The sequence below is a fragment of the Lactuca saligna genome, chromosome 1 (assembly GCF_052625555.1).
Source record: "Lactuca saligna cultivar CGN05327 chromosome 1, ASM5262555v1, whole genome shotgun sequence".
Taxonomy (NCBI): Eukaryota; Viridiplantae; Streptophyta; class Magnoliopsida; order Asterales; family Asteraceae; genus Lactuca; species Lactuca saligna.
In genome coordinates this window covers 44,616,648-44,636,123 of record NC_136417.1, presented here as the reverse complement: position 1 = coordinate 44,636,123, position 19,476 = coordinate 44,616,648, and the positions used below count along the sequence as shown (strand labels likewise).

Sequence of the window (19,476 nt, the reverse complement as noted above, 5' to 3'; positions counted from 1 at the left end):
CAATTTAGAAGTTTGACAAGTCAATTACGCCCCGCGTAATTTGAGTACGCCCCGCGTACTCAGTCGGATGCAACTTGTCTGACCAATACTCGAGTGCCACCAGTCGACGCACGCAGTGACGTCAAAGTACGCCCCGCGTAACCCGAGTACGCCCCGCGTAATCCCAGACCCAGCAGCCTATAAATAGAACTCGAATTCAGCCATTTTCTCTTGTTCAAACTCTTCCCTCTCTCTAAGTTTTGCCTCGATTTGCGTGCCGTTTATACCCCAAAGCCCCGGTAATATTCCCGAGCCCCGGAGTAAGATCCGAAGCCCCGAGGATCCCGAAGAGCGTTATTCCCGAGCCGAAACGCTGCCCGCGAGGAGCCCGGTTTTGTGAAGATCTTCCAGATCTACGGAGAAACACCTCTTCTGCAAGCCGTAGTGCTGCCCGATCATCTTTTGATCAAGTGAGTGTGTAGTTATTTTCATTCCAACGCAATATTATGAAGTATTTCCTATAAAATACGTGTTATGTGTATATACTTGGTTGTTATACGTGTGAGTGTATATTCACTCTCTTCTATCTTATAGATCTGATGTATTCTCTATGAAATACGTGTTATGTGTGTATGCCTCATCTGTTATGTGGAATATGTATTGATTAAAACATGTTATACAGGTTTTTAAACTATGTATAAAAATGTATATTTTTATCTACTAATATGTTGGGTAGAACATGGGTAGATAATTGGTGTGTAATAAACAGATGAGAGGCCTCGGTGTTATTGGTGTTATTCTAGTCATTCAGCAGAGTATGGATGACGACCACGGACTATTCTAGACTGTCCTGTGGAACACTAGCAGGCTCATTACCTGTAGGTGTTGTGAACGACATGTTCACCGGTGTACTCTATCCCCCACATGGTTGCCTTTAGGACACTTATTGTTGAGGAAACCCCTCTGCAGTAATGTCCGTCCCGATGAAAAATCCTGAAATAGGTTCCTTATAATAGACGTTATTTTTAGGAACGTAAGGTGAGGATAACGGGAATGGGTAATCGGGTTTATTGTTGATGGTTGAAATTAAATATAATTATTGTGGGTTGAAAACCCTATATGCTCACCAGGCTCCCAAGCCTAACCCACTCAGTTGATTTATTTTACAGGAAGTGGCGCAAGAGCTTAAGATGGGCGAACATCAAGTTGTTTTGTTTACAAGTCTGTATATGTATATATTTGTTGAATGACTTGTAATGTTATCGTTTATGCTTTATGATCTGTATCGGAACATGACATCCCGACTTTTGAATATGAAATGAAATCATATGTCTTATGAAATGTTTTGATAAATATCTATTTTATCATGTTTTGTTTTTGGGAACAAATTTCGCATCTCTTTTAAAATTAAATGGATTTACTCTGAAAATTATTTTAAAAAGCATAAATGAAATCGGTCTTTTCTGGCCGAGATTTTGGGGATGTCACACCCGAGCATAATGTTCTCGTCGGAGTTACCTGATCTTCTCCGGAAAGTAGATGCTCTATCGGAAAATGTTTTCAAGCACAGATCCAACCTCGCCTTTGATTTATCTACACTCAACTTAGCTAACACCGCAACTAATCAATTAATATACATGACAATTACACATATGTACTGATCCGACTCTAATTAAACTTGATCCAGCTAGTTTCTTCGCCGAAGTTACTGCTTTCCAGACATTAGATACATTGGAGATTAGACTCGCCCCTACTATTGACTCAACTTCCGACCTCGGGAATCAAATAGATGAAATCCTTTGTAACCACTTTATTGGAGCACTTCATTCAATCACCAAATCTTTACCGGAAATCTGAGCAGTGAATGCCTAATTCTCTTCCTCTTCATCTCTCTCTCTCTCTCTCTCTATCTATCTATCTATCTATCTATCTCTATCTCTATCTCTATATTGAAGCTACTTCAGCCACGCCGGAGTGTTACTGCCAGAAAAACCTCATAGAAGCAATCCATGCTAAGGACCGGAGTGTTCATTGCATATGGTCTGAAATGGCGTTGCTTCTGTCTACCCTAGATCTAGAATCTCTCTTCGAGAATAAAATATATGAATACGTGAATGTAGTCTGGCATTACCAAACTTGATCCCATTTATTTAATTTAAACCATTTATATTCTTATCTTTACTCTAAGCCCCCTAATACTTAATTTACTAAATTGCCCTTCAAATGTTTTTATATTTTCACTAACTCATAGTTCCTAAATGGAAGTGGTACGGTTTATAAAACATTTATCAACTAAAATACCCAATATTCTTAACTGATATTACTGGTTTGCTAGTGGAGACCATCCTCTATAATCTACCGTGATTATTTTCTCTTTTAACTGCCCTTAAAAATAATTTTCTGTTTTTTTTTTTTTTTTTTTGCTATGGAAACATATTCCGTAGCTACTTGACTATGGAATATTTTGTAGCCAAATAGCAACGGAATATGTTTATGTTGCTATTTTACAAATTCAAAAAACATTTTGAATACACAAGTAACTACGGTTAAGATTTTCGTAAAAAAATTTCATAATAGATTAGCTATGGAATTTTATTGTGTAGCAAATTTGTGTAACCAAATTAGCTACGGATTTCAATTTCATAGCCAACTACCTACGGATTTTAATTTAGTAGCTAGTTATGTAGCTAACTAGCTACATATATGAATTCTATAACAAGTTTCATAGCCAACTACCTATGTATTTTAATTTGGTAGCTAGTTATGTAGCTAACTAGCTACATATATGAACGCTATACCAAGTTTCATAGAGAACTAGCTATAACCAACAATTCCGTAGCATATTTTGTAGTAAAATAGCTACGAATTTTTGATTTTGTAACAACTATTTAGGATTTAGCTACGAAATGCAATTCCGTAGCTATTTTCGTAGCAAAATGGCTACGACCAACCATTATGTAGCATATTTCGTAGTTAAAAAACTACGGATTTTGATTCCGCAGCAACTTTCCGTAGTTGTTTAGGATTTAGCCATGGAATGCAATTCCGTAACCATTTTCGTAGCAAAGTAGCTACGACAAACCATTTCGTAGGATATTCCGTAGTATAATAGTTACAGATTTTGATTCCGTAGCAACTTTCTGTAGCTATTAAGAATTTTTCTTGTAATGTAAACAAGCCAAGTCGAGCCGAATATTGCCAAGCTCGAAGCTTGGTTCGACTAAAATACTCGAGCTCGAAACTCAGCTCAAACTCTACTCGAGCCTTGATTTTAAGCTCGAGCTCGAGCTCAAGCTCGTGAAATACTTGACAGACTCGAGCTCGGCTCGACTAATATTTAAAAAAAATCAAAATCACTAAATTGAGTACGCAATATTAAACATTCTACATGCAAATGTCCAAAGTACAAAAAAAACCACTATTAATCACCTAATATCAATATAATAGCAACCATATATGTCATAAATGAATAATTATAAAAAATGAAATATATGTTATAAATGAACAATTATAAAGAAATGGCATATAGGTAAATTACACTAAGCTCGACTAAGCTCGCGAGCCTTACGAGTTGAGTACTTTAGTACTTGAGCTCGGCTCGATAAGGTACTCGAGTAGCTTGAGCTCGAGCTCGACTCGATTAAGGTCTAGTCGATTTCAAGTATTTTCCGAGTTGGTCTCGAGTTTCTCGTGTAACGCCCATAGAACCGGGCTAGTCAATTTAGAGATAATAGGGGTCGAAAACGACTTTTTGACAAAAGATTATTTATAATAAGAAGTTATGGTCCGTCGAAGTTTTACGGCAAAACCGGCACGACATCAGGAGATGTAAATAGTGAATTTACAATAGAGGACTTTTTAGACTTAGTAATCTAAACAAAAGTCGTAGATTATGTTAAACTGAAAGATTCCTCAAAAAGAACGCCCAAATCTTACTTCGTTTTAGGAAGTTATGAATTTTATAACATTTGGCATAGCAGTGCACGACCCGAAACTCGGATTTTAGTTCGAGCGGTTTTTGGCCTACGTAACCTAAATGAAAGTTGAAGATCTCATTAATAGGAAGTTAGTTGTAAAAAGACAGACAAAAACGGAGTCCATATGTAGAAGTTATGAATTTTACGCGGACATTCAACAGTATAATCTCGTCATACTGTTAAATTTAAGATCGGTCAAGAATTAACCAACAGTGTTAAAATGAAAGTTGTATATCTTATTTTTACCTACGCGTGGATATAAAGAACGTCAAAAACGGAGGTCGTATGTAAAAGTTATGGATTTTAGAAGTCGGAAGTGTGTTGTGCGAAAATTAGTGATGTGGCACAATCTTGGTCATTGCTTTCTCCCCAGATCTTGCCACTATGAATTAAGGAGAAAGAGAATTAATTATGATGTATTAATATATTAAAAGAATAATATATTAAAAGAGAAATCATACTGTTTGATTAATATTAGTCAAGAATTAATTTTGTGGCTAAAAGAGATTAATTAAATAAAGGGGACTAATTGTGTAATTATATGATAGTTACAAAGTTGGTCTTAGGTTTCATAAAGGAAGAATGGACAAATTCTATATGGGGATCTATATAGAAATCGTCCAAGAGCCTTCTGGAAGGGTCTTTGGGTTGCTTAAGGCCTAAGCAGCTGAATTAGGGTTTCCTAGTTGATAACCCTATAAGCCTAACTATGAAAGGAACCCCTTAGGCCTCCAAAAACGCCCTTAACTCTTCTGAAAGAAACCTAGGACATTTTTGTTCCTTCTCCTCCCTCTCTCCTTGTCTATCTTGTTGCTTATGATGTTTGTGACTCCATTAGAAGTGCAACATTTGAGGCACTAAACTTTCAGAAGTCAAGATCAAGAGGAATTGAGATTGTTATTGCTATATAACAATTAAGGTAAGATCTAAATCCTTTTATCATGATAACATTGATTATTTTATACTAGATCTAGGGTTTGTAATCTTTGGATGATTATTGCATTTTCATTAGACAAACTAGATCCAAAGCTTTAGGGTTTGCATGTACACCATAAGATTGATGTAGTGCTCAAAACCCATCAATGGTATAAGAGCCTAGGTTGTTTGTTTGATGTATTCTTTATATCCATGCGTAGGTAATGACAAGATCTACAACTCTCCTTTTGACTCCATCGGCAAATTCTCGACCGATTTTAAATTTAACAGTATGAGAAGATTACAATGTTAAACGACCGTGTAAAATTCATAACATCTACATACGAACTCCGTTTTCGTCTGTATTTTTATCATTGAAATCTTATTAATGAGATCTTCAATTTTCATTAAGGTTGCGTCGGCTAAAAATTGATCGATCTAAAATTCAAATTTCGGGTTGTGAGCTGTTATGCTAAATCTTAGAAAAATCATAACTTCCTCATACAAAGTCAGGTTTTGATGTTATTTTTATGCACGCTCTCGGTTTAACATATACTATAACTTTCATTTAGATCTACAATGTTAAAAAGTAGTTTATCAAAAATTCACTTTTTACGTTACGCGATGTCGTGCCGATTTTGCCGTAAAACTTCGACATGCTATAACTTCTTCGTTATAATTTAGATTTCAGTGTTCTTTATATGTACAGAACCCTTGTAACATATACTAAAACTTGGTTAATATTATCCATTATAAATAATCTCACATCAAAAAGTCATTTTTGATGCTTATTGTCTCTAAATTGACTAGCCCAAATCTGCGGGCATTACAGTACAACTTCATAGGGGGGGGGGGGGGTTATTCCCAGTACACTCGAGATCACCTGTCTCGATTGCTGAAGTTACCTAGCCTTGATAGGACTTATACTTGCATCAAGATCCTCATAATTAGTATTAAATGCATTATTATTTAGTAAGTTACCAATGTGTTGGTTTTTAAGGGTAGTAATGTTAGATTAGGTGTCTAAGCTCATAACTATAATTGGTATGTACTTTAATTGATAGTAGTAATATCCTTTTGGGTTGCCTTCAAACCCGACAATTGAATAGGATAACTGTTAGAGAGAGAATAATGGTTTATTAATTTATTACTTTGTTAATAAATTAATTTGAAATCAAGATAAATGATTCGTTAATGTATTATGGATATAATATATTAATTAGAAATCATATTGTTTAATTAACATTTAATCAGAAATTAATTTGGAATTAAGTTTAGGATTAAAAGAATTAACTGAAACTATAAGGACTAAAGGTGACAATGTTCAATAGTTAAGCATTGAGCATGCTAGAACCTCCATAAAGGGGGAACGAATTCTAGGGTATTCGTAGGGTTTCCTTGGGCTCTAAGGGTGCCTTGGATGCCTTAAGGAGGAAGTTAAGGGATTAGGGTTATCTTGGATACACCTGCCTAATCCAATACCTTCCTAGCACCTATATAAACCCTCTTAGGGTTAAATTTTGGCCTATGCACTCCAAAAAGAACCTAAGGGCTGAAATTCTACTCTGATTCTCTCTCTCTCTCTAAAGTATTCCTTGGTTGCTAGGTTTGTTTGTGGGCCATTAGAGACGCAACATTTGTGGCGCTCGCTACCAAAGTTCAAAATCTTCAAGGTTTTGATTGTTATTACAATATACCGATCAAGGTATGTATCCTAACCCTAATTATATGTTAATTTCAAAAAATTGCATGTGCCTCCTAGGGTTTCTAGTTCTTGTGTTCAATGCTTGTATGTCTAATAGTGAAAACATATATCATAAAATCTAAGGTTGCATGCACACATAGGATTGTTTGCTATGTATAAAACCCATCAAGCAAATCTTTTGTTATGATCCTGCATCACATGGGTTTGATTATTTGCAATTGCTCCCCAAGTTGAAGTAGCAGCAGGTGTCGAGGTTGCAGTATCTCGACGATTCCCTAGGGATCCTGCGTTGTCAAAATCGAGGATCCTGAGTTGCAAAATTGGAGGTGTTGTTTCACGTGGTTTGTGGACTTCCTCTCTCATTCTTTCCATCTCCTTGAGTATTCACAATGGAGAAGAGTTCGATGTTAAAGATCATAACAAAAGGATCCTTAAATCTCAAGGATCCCGGATTCACATGGCTGATAATCAGAGATGTGTTCTTTTTAGACGTATCCAGAGTTTTCCTCTTACCGAGAGGTCCTTTCGGAGGCGTTGGAAGATTTTTTTGAGGAAATGGGAGGAATAGAGGAAGAAAATAGAACAGATTGTGTAGACATGATTTTTCGGGAATTATGAACACCACGGCCATATGGTGGGAGTCAAATTGTTTTGGTCAAAAATCAGTAAATTGATATCAACCAAATTGCATCAGGGGTTGTGGTGTTATAGGTGAAGTGATTAAAAAAATTAGAACATGGTTGCACAAGTGATTTACAAGGAAAGCCCTTGATCCTTATTAGGATCTCCGTCATAAAACCATGGGGGTGATAATGATCACCTACCTTGTTTGATTTTATTGATTTGAACGTATAGTTACAGAGATAATAATGAGAAATGAGTACAAGTGTTTTTTGAACTCTAAGAGTGTAAGGTGTATAAAGATTGTGCAAGTGTATATTTAGTCTAGTTTATGTAACTAAAAGTTTGATATTTTTGGGATCCCGCTGAGCTGGTATTTGCACATGCTTTGACTTGGTATTTTTGGGTCTTAAGCTTGATTGGAGCGTTTCTTCGTTGAGAATGAGTCTTATGGTGACCATTTCTACACATGTGAGAAATAAACAAGAAATATACTCGTTAAACTTGTTAGGAAATAATAATGTTGAGGTATGTTCGGGATCCTAAGACTCCTTTAATATTCGGGACCCTAGAAAGGTTTAAGGATCCTTAGATATCTTTGAGATCCGGGGTCCTAGATAGGATTGAGGATGTTGGTCCTAACATGTATCATCGGAGGAAGCATACACATCTCAATTTATGTCTTATATGGATTAATTTCCTACATTTATATTTACCCAGATCTTAATTTTGATGATTATGAAGTCATTGGTTGGAAAGATTAATGAACAAAGAACTATAAAAATCACTAGGCTGGGAACAAGATGAAACCACTTGTTCGGAATTCAGATTTGGGATTATTGTTTGGGTTTCCAACATTGATCTTCAAGGGTTTCTAGGTTGATTTTGTTTAACTTTGATATGTTTTGATTTCTTCACTGGATTGTGTGTTATGTTGTGATATCTTTAGGGTAATGTAAACTTAATTTATGTCTTAAACTAGGTTCTTTGTAGAACTTGAACTATTTTCTATTACATAGGGGTTGGAGAAAAAAAGGATGTAAAACATGGTTAGGTTGAAAATGATTGTGGTTCTGCAAAGGGGTTTAAAGTTGTAGTGACAACATTTAGTGGTGGTAGATCACACTAGCAGTGGTTGGAAAGGAGGGTCGATGATGGTAATGTTTGTTAAGTTTTTTAATCACTCTTAAAACTGAAGCGATTGAAGTAGGTGGTGGTTGGTGGTGGTAACGGAAAGGAAGATATAGTCGGTGGGGAAAGGATAATAGTGAGTGAGTGAGTGGGTGGGTGGGTGGGTGGGTGGGTGTGTGTGGTGGTGAGACCAACATTTTTATTAATTAATTCTTTTAATAAAATAGTTAATGAAAACAAAATTAAAAAAATAATATATATATATATATATATATATATACATATATATATATATATATATATATATATATATATATATATATATATATATATATAGGGAGAGGATCAAATGAAAACACCTAAAAGGTTGAGAACGCGAGAACAATTCTGGACCAATCAATATATAAGAACATACTAGTAGTTGTATATTTTAATTAAATTAAAATAAACTAAAATTCAATCAAATTCCCTTAAATTTAGGATCAGTTACCAAAAAAGAAATAAATATTAAATTTTTTATTTTTCTTATTAATGGAATATAAAAATCATTTTTACCAAAATTTATTTTAAAACTGAAAAAAATTCTTACAAAAAACAATTTTTTTCTCCTATTTCACACTTTTTTTTGTGTGTGTGTGTGTGTTAAAAAAATGAATAGAAATCGAACACCAAATTAGTACATTTGTATCATAAATGATTTTTTTTTCAAAAAACCTGATACTACTCCAATCACAAATAAATATACATCAATTTACAAGTAATCCAATTTCTTTTTTTAATCAATTGAAAATAAAAAGAGTGTAAAAATTATCATTTCTTCATAAAAAGAATACCTCTAATCATAAATAAATATACTCATTAACACATGCTTACACTGTTATTCTCAAATGAAGACAATGCTATTAAGAAATAAGTACCCTGTTATTCAGAATTGAATAAATGAATACCTCTAATTATAAATAAATACATTCATTCACTGTTATTCACAAATGAATACACTACTATTCACACATGAATGCACTGCTATTCATTCACTGTTATTCACACATGAATGCACTGCTATTCAAAAATAAATATACTGCTATTCGCAAATGAATACACTGCTATTCACACATGATACACATTATCATTAACTTTATCTAATACAAGGCAATCCTTGTTAGTCTCCAAATGAGAATCGAACAATACCAAGCCAAACAGCCCCCCTCTTCGTTGCGACTGTTGCTGCTTGATTTTTCTCTAGTTCGCTACTACCGACAACGAAGAATAGACCCAAAAAGGGACTCGCAGGAAATCAATTACCCCATTCACTTGTTTCCGTCTCTCCCTCTCTCTTCTTCGATCTGGCCAAACGTCGAGGGTACTACCTCCTTCCTTCGCACCTCACAACCGGATGAGAATGATCGAACCTTCGTTGCTTCTTCACGTCTTCGTTCTTCGGTCTCGTCGACCCCGGAGATGCCTCCCACATCGCGAATCTCTCAACGGAAGAACAGCAGCCACCGGACCCGATTTCCTTTTGCCTTCGTATTTCTTTCTTGACTGCGGTTGTTCGATCGCTTAAAGAAGAGAAGAGGTCCAATTTCGAGTTTTATAATTGATACCATTACCTGTGATTTTTTCTTGTGCGTGGTGTCGATCGAAGTGAAAGAAGAGTTGTATAGATTCGATTTTTGGGTCTGTGATTTTTGGGTCTGTGATGGTGTAATACTGGGTGATGCCCAGATCGATGATGGCGTGAATTTTATGATGGAGGTGGATTTGTTATAAAACCCTAGAGAGAGAGTGACGAGAGAGACGATGGAATAGGAGAAAGATGAGAGGAAATAGGTGAGAGGGTGAGAAATTATAGGAAATAGATAAAGTTGCAATTCTTATTATGCCCTTCTGATCATTTTAAAGTTACACTTTAATACCATTAGTTTTAGAATTTTTCATAAATAGTCCATTTAATAATACCTTAGATCTAAGTATTTGAATGGTTCAGATCTGTTCTCGCGTTCTCAACCTTTTAGGTGTTCTCATTTGATCCTATATATATATATATATATATATATATATATATATATATATATATATATATATATATATATATATATATATATATATATATATATATATATATAAAAGGTATTATCATCTTTTCATATTATGTAGAGACTAAACGCGTAACAAAAACGTATAATAAAAACTAAGCATGCAATAAATTTGATATTTAAGGACTCTTAGAAACTAACTGTACAGCACGATACCTTGAGGACCATTCGGGTAATTTACTCTAAAGCTTATTTTCAACCTTGTATTATATCATGTCAAAATAGTAAGCTAATTTGTTTTAGTCTGTGTAATTAGGGAAAATGAATAGTAAACTGCACTTGCTTAATTAAAAAGGAGAATGAGAGGGAAAAAATGATTCTATAAGTAATAAGAAAGACGGTGAAAGTTCCAAATTGGTTTCGTTTTGAAAAAGGCTCGAGTGCTTCTCTCTAACAATTCCTTTCGACAACAATGTATGGATTTTTTTCGAGATTGCCATCGATTCAATCTGCAATCAGCAAAACTAGCGTATGTCGTTACTGGCGATATGCATTGGATCCTCGTTGGCTATACTTATCACAGGTATCATAATTATAACATTCAGTTTAGTTTTAGCGATTAACACTCACGCCGGTGGTGAAATTTACAGAACCTCCGCCGTGTTGTAGCTACAAGGGATACTGTAACTGCAGAGGATGCTGCGACTAAATCTGCAGAGGAAATTGTGGACGAACGAGTACCTGAACATCTTCTTCATTCTAAGGTGTGTAAACATTGTCAATCAATTTCGTTTGATTTTTGTTTAGATTTACTGATCAATAATTCTGACAACGATAAGCTGAGTTTCATGAGAAACGATCACAATTAGCTTTGATCTGGACAAGCATGATCGATTCAGTTAGGTTCGACTTTGTATACGTATGTTAATTTGAGAACGTAGTTTCATGTTCTATTTGATAAGGTTATTGTCAATTAGGTATGGTATATGCGTCATAGTTCATGATTTAAACACATATATACATTGAAAATCATTTTGTGTGTTCTATATATTGATGCAGATGCATGATTTGAAGTTTGAATTGATGCTGAGGAAGAAACAACAACTCTACAAACCTTCAAATGTAAATTATTCTAATTTGATCAAACGCTTTTCGTTATTACATGACAATTTCAGGAACTTAATTGCTGAAAATAATGTAAAAGACTTGTTTAATTATACAATATTTAGACAAATCCAATACTAAACCTAGCTAGTAATTTGTATATCGTTTTCATGTTTTTTTGCAGGCAAACACAGTTTTTCATATTGATATCAGGGATTCGCGTAAGTCGTATTCATATTCTATGTTCCAATTTACCCTTCCAAATAAAAAAAAGAGTTACTGTATATGAATTAAAACTACCATTTTAATGGTTCATTCTCCTAATTTTTACGAAGACAATTTCACTGAATATTGATGAGATACATAAATACGGTAACTACATAAATTTTTAAACAACAAAACACAGTCATTAACTATCCATCCACATGAAATGTATGCTTTACTAGCTTGTACAATGGTTGTAAAGGTATTGTAATTCATATGGATAGATCAATGAAAATATCAACTCCTCATGTCCTATACAAATTTTATAAATGGTGTTACATAATTAAAAAATAAGATGTATCTTTAAATTGTTTTGTGACCATTTCTCTGTTTTTGTTTTAGTGCTTGCACGTGCTATTAAAAGTGGCTATATGTGTGACCACGGTATAAAAGATAATCGATCAACATCACATCATCCTTGCTTATTTTTTGGAGTTTGAGAAGAAACCATTTCAACAAAGGAAATATGGTGAATACCATTTAGCCAAGACACTACGAAATAGTAAGTATTTCATAAGCACGTGGAATTTATATAAAATATTGTGCTATATTAATTAATTAATTAACATTTTTGTACACAGCTATGAATGCCATACTTGAAAATGGTTCCAGGCCTATCAAGGATGTTGATAATGGTTGGTAAGTTATGCTGTCAATCTATAAACACTAGTTACATTTATAATAATAATAAAAAAAAAATTATAATATTGTTCGTTGGTGTTGCAGGTTCGCCCGATGGGTTCGGAATGGAGATCCACCTATGCTCTAAATACCTTGGTTCATCTATGTGTTGAAAAAAATTACTTTCAGTCATACGGTACCTTTATATCTTACCCATAATGTTAGGGCTAAATACTTTATATAGTGTTTGTGTCAATAATAATGAGTATGTGTTCGTGTGTCTTTTATTACTTTTTTAGAAAATTGTTTTTTTTTTTTTTTGTTGTTGAATTTTACTTGCGTGGGTGATTAAGGAAAAAAAAAACTAAAGAAAACTAAAAATCGAGAAGAAAAAGCTCAGGAGAAGAAACCAAAAATAATGGATGACTTTTTTTCCAAAGTCAAAACGCATTTTCAAATTTAATTAACCTTCTAGCGGGTACATTACCTTAGTGGGTAACGGTTTCAAAATATCGAGAACGGGCTCGATTCCAAAGTATAGGCACTGGAATTGGAACTGGAATCGGTCCCGTCAAATGGGTTCCGTTCTCATAATTGTCGGTTCCAAACCGATTCCTGGCCAAAGACGGGTACGTTATCATGATGCTCATGCCTAGCCACCTCCATATTTTTTTTTTTTCGATATATCTTTACTACTTATAAAAGAAATCTAACTATTTCTATAAATAGATTGAATATAATAATATTATTTTTTTAAGACGTCCAAACTATTAAGCTTGAAGTACAACCCATTTATAATATAATAATATTAAAACTTTAATCTTATCCTTTATCCCCTAAAAATCTCGTATCAAGTTAATAGAAGAATTTATTTGCAAATTGAACCCGTCAATCTCAACACTTCAGCCATTTGAAAATGTCAATGTCAACAATTTATAGAGGATCTCTTCTCTTACATTGGTAACAAGTCATCTCATAATATCTATCTTCGTAATCCCTTCAAAGTAAGAAATATACGCACACTCTCTCGAAGAACCCTAACCAGTAACCAAGACAGTATAACCACCACCACCACAGCTGCTCTGCCTCCTTCCGCCTTCAACCAACCACTATCACGACTACCGCCCTTCATCTCACCCACGACGTGAACTTTCTTTTGGAACATAACATTTTTCTTTAAAAAAATATCGTTGAAAGAAGCTATTTGTCCCCGCCGCTGTGCGCGGGTAATGGCTAGTATATATATATATATATATATATATATATATATATATATATATATATATATATATATATATATATATATATATATATATATATATATATATATATATATATATATATTCACTGACCTTTTATTTTATGTTTTTCTACTTTAGTACTTTTTCTTTTATGTATCTATTGTTATTAACCCTTAATTTTATAAAATAACATTTTCACCCTCTACTTTTTAAAATGTTATTTTTACCCATCGATTTTGAACTTTGTAGATTGTCACTATTGCCCATTTATTTTCTAAATTTCCTGTGTCTATCCTTCCTAGTATACATAATATGATTTTCCTATGTTACCACCCTTCAACTTTGTAAATTATCACTTTAACCCCCTTAACTTTAAACTTTGTAAAATGTATCTTCACCCTTTCGTCGTTGTAAAATTTCATATTAATCATCATCCACAAATGATTAGCATCCCTTAACTTTGTAAAATATCGTTTTGACTCATTCGCCTTTAAACTTTGTAAAATGCCACTTACCCTTTCAACTTTGAATTTTGTATAATCATATTTTCGTTATTAACTTTTGTTCGTTAACTTAAGAAAACTAATTTTTAACGTTCTTATTTTTATGTTTGAGTTGGTATAAATTCGAAGTTGTCAACATTTCGTCATAAATTTATAATTTTTGTTCGTTAATCTAAAAAAAAAAAAAATTTAAGTACGTATCATTATAAATTCAAGTTTGTCCACATTTCGACGCAATATTTTTTTTTATGTTTTTGTGTTTATTTTTATGTGTGCTTCCTACTTATAAGTCAATCACATATAATACGATTTTGATTATTTTAACTTTCGTGTGTTAACTTTATAAAAAAAAAAATCTTGCCTATTTCTATGTATGTGTTGATATAAATTCAAGTTTCTTTACGTTTTAATTTAATTTTGTATATGTTTTCATAATTACTTTATAAAAGTGTCTTACGTATAAATCCGGTCACTTATAATACATTTTCATTCGACTGTATAAACTGAAGTTATCTAATGGTACCGACCTTTATATTAATCTACCAACGGATACAACAATATCTAACTTTTATCAATAAAATCGTTAATATTCAACTTAAACTCATTTGTCACCACAATAGGCAACAAGTAAAATCTTAGTTAAAATTTAAAAATAATGTGTGCAGCTTCACACATCATGATTCAATGAAATTTTATTTGTTCAGTTATGTTATCTCTTCGTATATTTTAACATATTCCACAAAAATTATTATCGCGTAACCTCTTGTATAGGTTTGCAAATCGTACTAGGGAAGAATCCCGCGTTGCGGGGGTTGGAGGGTATTTCATAATCTTATTTAAAACAGGAAATAGTAACAAACTTTAAATGTTTTACATATACTCATAGGTTTTTCAACATACAGTGTCTTAATAAGAAAAATATCGAAAGTACAATGATGTAATAGAAAGAGTGAAAGTAGGATGCTACTTCTTGTATTTAGCCCTTTAAGAATCTGTAACATCAAATTGCAAATATTACAGATTTAAATGTGAAAATGAAACCAAGGGTAAATCCGTAAATATATCCAGCTAATAAGTTCACACGCTCTTTATGAGCCCTTAATACCAATTGTGTTGCACTGTTGTTTGTGTAAAGGATAAAAGCATACATCAGTAACCTAATTTACAATGAAATTGTTAAATTTTGATAAAATGATTCAATAACTTATTGCAATGTTGCCACCCAAGTTCGTGTGCCTTTTTATGATGGTTAAGAGTTTTTAATCACATACATTGAGATAAGATGTTGCAATTGCACATAGGTTTCAGAAAAAAGAAATGGAAAATAATTTGAGGATGAAATGACTAAAAACTAAAAAGTAATATGTTCTCTAAGCTAAATAAGAGTTTTTTTTTATTTTTATAATTCAATGATGTTTAGTTGGAACTTGGAACTATTTATGTTGAATATTCCTTGAGAATCTATGATTCAAGAATGTTATCCACATAAGTGATAGAGTTTGAAAAAGTCAAATGCATGGACTTCTCTCATAAAAGATTGTAATAATCTTATCTTCCAAAACATCAAGGAAAATCAAATTTGTTTTTTTTTCTTTTGCTGCAACAATGTTGATTCATTGTTCCCCTGATGAATAGTAATTGTGAGATAATTATAAATATAATCTAAATTAAGAAACTCTAAAGCACAGTACCTGAACCCCAGTATCCTTCACAAGCATCTACATTTCAATTTATAATAAAAATTTATATTATTAAACAAACAACTCTAAAGGGTAAAATAGTAAACTCCAATGGAGGGAGAGAGATGGAGTTAGGTGAAACCTGACAAATGAGGTCCTTTGCAGCTGCAGAAACTAACGGTTTGGAAGGGAACTTCAAATCTACTTGCCTTATCCTGCAAAATTGAGTCCAACAATCTGTATCAGATATATGACATGACAAACAGTTTTTGTTTAGAACAATTTATGAACATATTACATACCTTGGAAGATATTTTATGCCAAGCTATGGCTGATTACCTTTTCATGGAACAAATCTTGGAAACTGGTACTTTCCCATGTGAACATTGGATTGAAGTGTTGTCGATTATACTGTAGAAAGTGAATTAATTACAACTTTTGAGGAATAAATCATATGAAATATGAAGATAACAACTTATGACTTTATCTATAAGTGAGGTTATCAGCCCATTGGCGTAATCAGTCTATTGAAATCCACCAAAATGGCTCCACTAATGGCTTAACAGGAGCTTCAGAGATACTTGACCTTACTTCATGTCACCTTTCTGTTATAAGAGCTAATTTTTTTCTTCTTTTTGAAACCTGATCAACACTTGTAAAAGGAAACACATTACTCATTGTTCATTGTATATAGAAAAATATAGAGCCTAGTACAAAAGAGTGGGGTTTCAACTTTCATGAGATATGGGAAACAACTTTTATTACATCCTGCCATAAGCCAAGTACTCAACATGTATGTGGTTAACTGTTACAACCCAACAACAACAATTAAGAAGGTGAAGCTATATTCTGAAAACTTACGGATTGTGAATACTGATGGAGAATTTGATCTGAAAAAACATATGAAAGTAGTATGTAGTAAGTTTTTTTTTTTATCTCCATGGTTCTCAAATTCAGAAGGCAATTTTTTGTGAAAATCATCGTGCCCCAATCGATTTCTGTCAAGCAAAAACCAAACACACCAATCGATTTCTGTCAAGCAAAAACAAACAAACACCCATGGATTCCATGTAAAACATTAACCCCAAAAATCCATTTCATTCATAACTTTTTGTCAAGAATCAATCCCAAACACCTGCTTAAGCCTATCAATTTCTATCAAAAAGAAGAAGAGGAAGAAAAGAAGTATATGACATGTGAGCATTCGACCAAGCCACCACCGGAGCCCCCTGTTACCACCTTCGTCCTTCCCCTGCTTCCGTTCATCTTCTTTCCTTCGGTCCTTCGGTCAGGCAAGAAACCGAAAACCCATTTTGACTTGTACCCTAGTTCTTATACACGACCAGTCAAAGAACATAAACCCTTTCCCCTGGCACCACTTTCTTCCCCTCCCGTCGAGCTTATTGATGATGGGGCAATCATCAACATCGTCTCCGCCAGTGGGTCGGTTGGGTCCCGAGGAGAGTTGATTTCAGCGGGTTGTTGTAATCAGGCGTTGGTGACAGCGAAGTAGGTTGCACCATATGTGTAAATGATGGTGTGACGTCGGCGGTGACATCTAGGGCTCGAGTTAAGGCGGAGCATTTGAGGCAGTGGAAAAGGAGGAAGAAAGAGCTTTTCTCCAAGGAGCACCAGAGATAAGAGGAAGTGGAGCGGGAAGGGAAGATCAAGTGGGAGGTGATGGAATGATCGGGAAGACGTAGTGGCTGCGACATCACCAAAATCAACGTAAAAAAAAAAAAAAAAAAAAACCGATTACATTTATGCTTTTAAAATAACTTTAAAATAAATTTATTGATTTAAAAGAGTTGCGGAATTTATCCCCAAAACAATATATGATAAAATAAGGTTTATCAAAGCATTTCTTAAAGAAATGTATTTTCATAATATATCAAAACTCAGGATGTTATGTTCCGATACAGACACAAAAACATAAACAATAAAACATAGACCTTACACAGTTATATACAACTACGGGTCTATAAACAATAACACATTCACAAGTTCTCCAACTTATACTCTCGCGCCACTACCTGTAATACAAAGAAACTGAGTGGGTCAGGCTTGGGATCCTGGTGAGCATATAGGGTTTTCAACCCACAATAAATAAGTATATTTAATTTCACCAACCAACAATAACCCGATTACCCGTTCCCGTTATCCTCACTTTACGTCCCTATGACAAGGGACCTAATCTACGATTTTCATCGGGACGGACATTACTACCAATGGGTTTCCTCGACAATAGATGTCCTAAAGGCAACCATGAGGGGATAGAATACAACAAATGAACATCCAAGTTTACTACACCTACAGGTTATGAGCCTGTCAGCGTTCCACTGAACTGTCTAGAAAAGTTTATGGTCGGTCGTCATCCATATTCTACTGGACGACTAGAAAACAATCACATCGAGGTCTCTCATCAGTTTATCACACATCAACTATCTACCCAAGTTTTACCTAAAAATTTTGTAGAAAACTACATACATATGCATTCATATGCAACTTAAAAGCTGATAAGATACTCACTCAATACTCATTTCAAATAAACAGATAACATATATACACGTAACACGTATTCTAAAGTAGATATTTCATATCAATGTGTTAGAAGAAATGGAATATACACTCACTTGATCAGAAGATGATCGGACAACACTACGGCTCTAAGAGTAGTATTCCTTCAGTGAAACCGGGAGATATTCACAAAAATCGGGCTTCTCGCGGGTAGAGTTTCGGCTCCGAAACTTTACTTCTCAGGATCCTCGGGGCTTCGGGACTCGCTTCGGGTCTCAGGATGATATCGGGGCTTCAGAGGTATAATTTACACGTAGATCAATGTAATAAGGGTGAGAGAGAGAGAGAGAGAAGAGATTTGGCAAACACAAACGATTTCCCTTTGTGATCTATTTATAGGGTGAAGTCTGTCGCGAACGCTGGTGTTCCCTTCGAACGCGATGCGTAGGAGCGGGGTTCCGATCCTATCCCTTATCCGTTGAGTCAATGACGTGGCCAATCCGGAGCCAAGCACTGAACACGGGGCGTTCCCCAATTGAACGTGGGGCGTTCCCTCTTTGGGATGCGTGCCTCAAACTTCAAAAATTCATAAACTTCGCATACGATCTCCGTTTTCAACGTTCTTTGTATCAACGCATAAGTGATATTATGCTCTACAACTCTTGTTTAGACTCTGTCGGCTAGTTTTCACTTTATTTTTATTATATTGTTTTTAGTAGGCCGGGACAGGAAAACTCCATTAGAAATTCATAACTTCTTCATCTGACTTCCATTTTCTTCTGTCTTTCTTCCGTTGCACTACTATTGACGAGATCTTCGATTCTCGTTTAGATTGTTTCGGCTAGAAATCATTCAATCTCAAATCCAAACTTCGGGCTGCATACCGCTAATTCGAAACTTAGAAAAATCATAACTTCAACATACAAAGTCAGATTTAGACGTTCTTTTTATGTACGCTTTCGGTTTAATATATTCTACGACTTTCGTTTAGATCACTAAGGCCAAATATCGCTCTATCGTAAATTCACTATTTACGTCTTGCAGTGTCGCGCCGGCTCTGTCGCGAAACTTCTACAGGTCATAACTTCTTCGTTATAACTCGGATTTCGGCATTCTTTATATATTCGGAATCCTTCTCATGACCACTACGTCTTCATGCATCGATATAGGTCTTATCAAACAT

General features: G+C 34.3%; 1 long non-coding RNA gene across 11 annotated transcripts; it reads right to left on the bottom strand.

Moving 5' to 3' along the window:
- Positions 1 to 14,883: 14,883 nt before the first annotated feature.
- Positions 14,884 to 17,507, bottom strand: LOC145034680 (uncharacterized). Of its 11 annotated transcripts, none has more exons than XR_013678176.1 (6): positions 16,638 to 17,502; positions 16,363 to 16,428; positions 16,079 to 16,187; positions 15,919 to 15,991; positions 15,789 to 15,815; positions 14,884 to 15,089 (listed from the first exon to the last, which is right to left on the bottom strand). It is a non-coding gene; the product is annotated as an uncharacterized LOC145034680 (long non-coding RNA). The 11 variants fall into 11 exon arrangements; XR_013678177.1 differs by having other exon boundaries at positions 16,363 to 16,418; XR_013678148.1 differs by having other exon boundaries at positions 16,116 to 16,187; positions 16,363 to 17,507.
- Between the last annotated feature and the right edge of the window lie 1,969 nt (positions 17,508 to 19,476).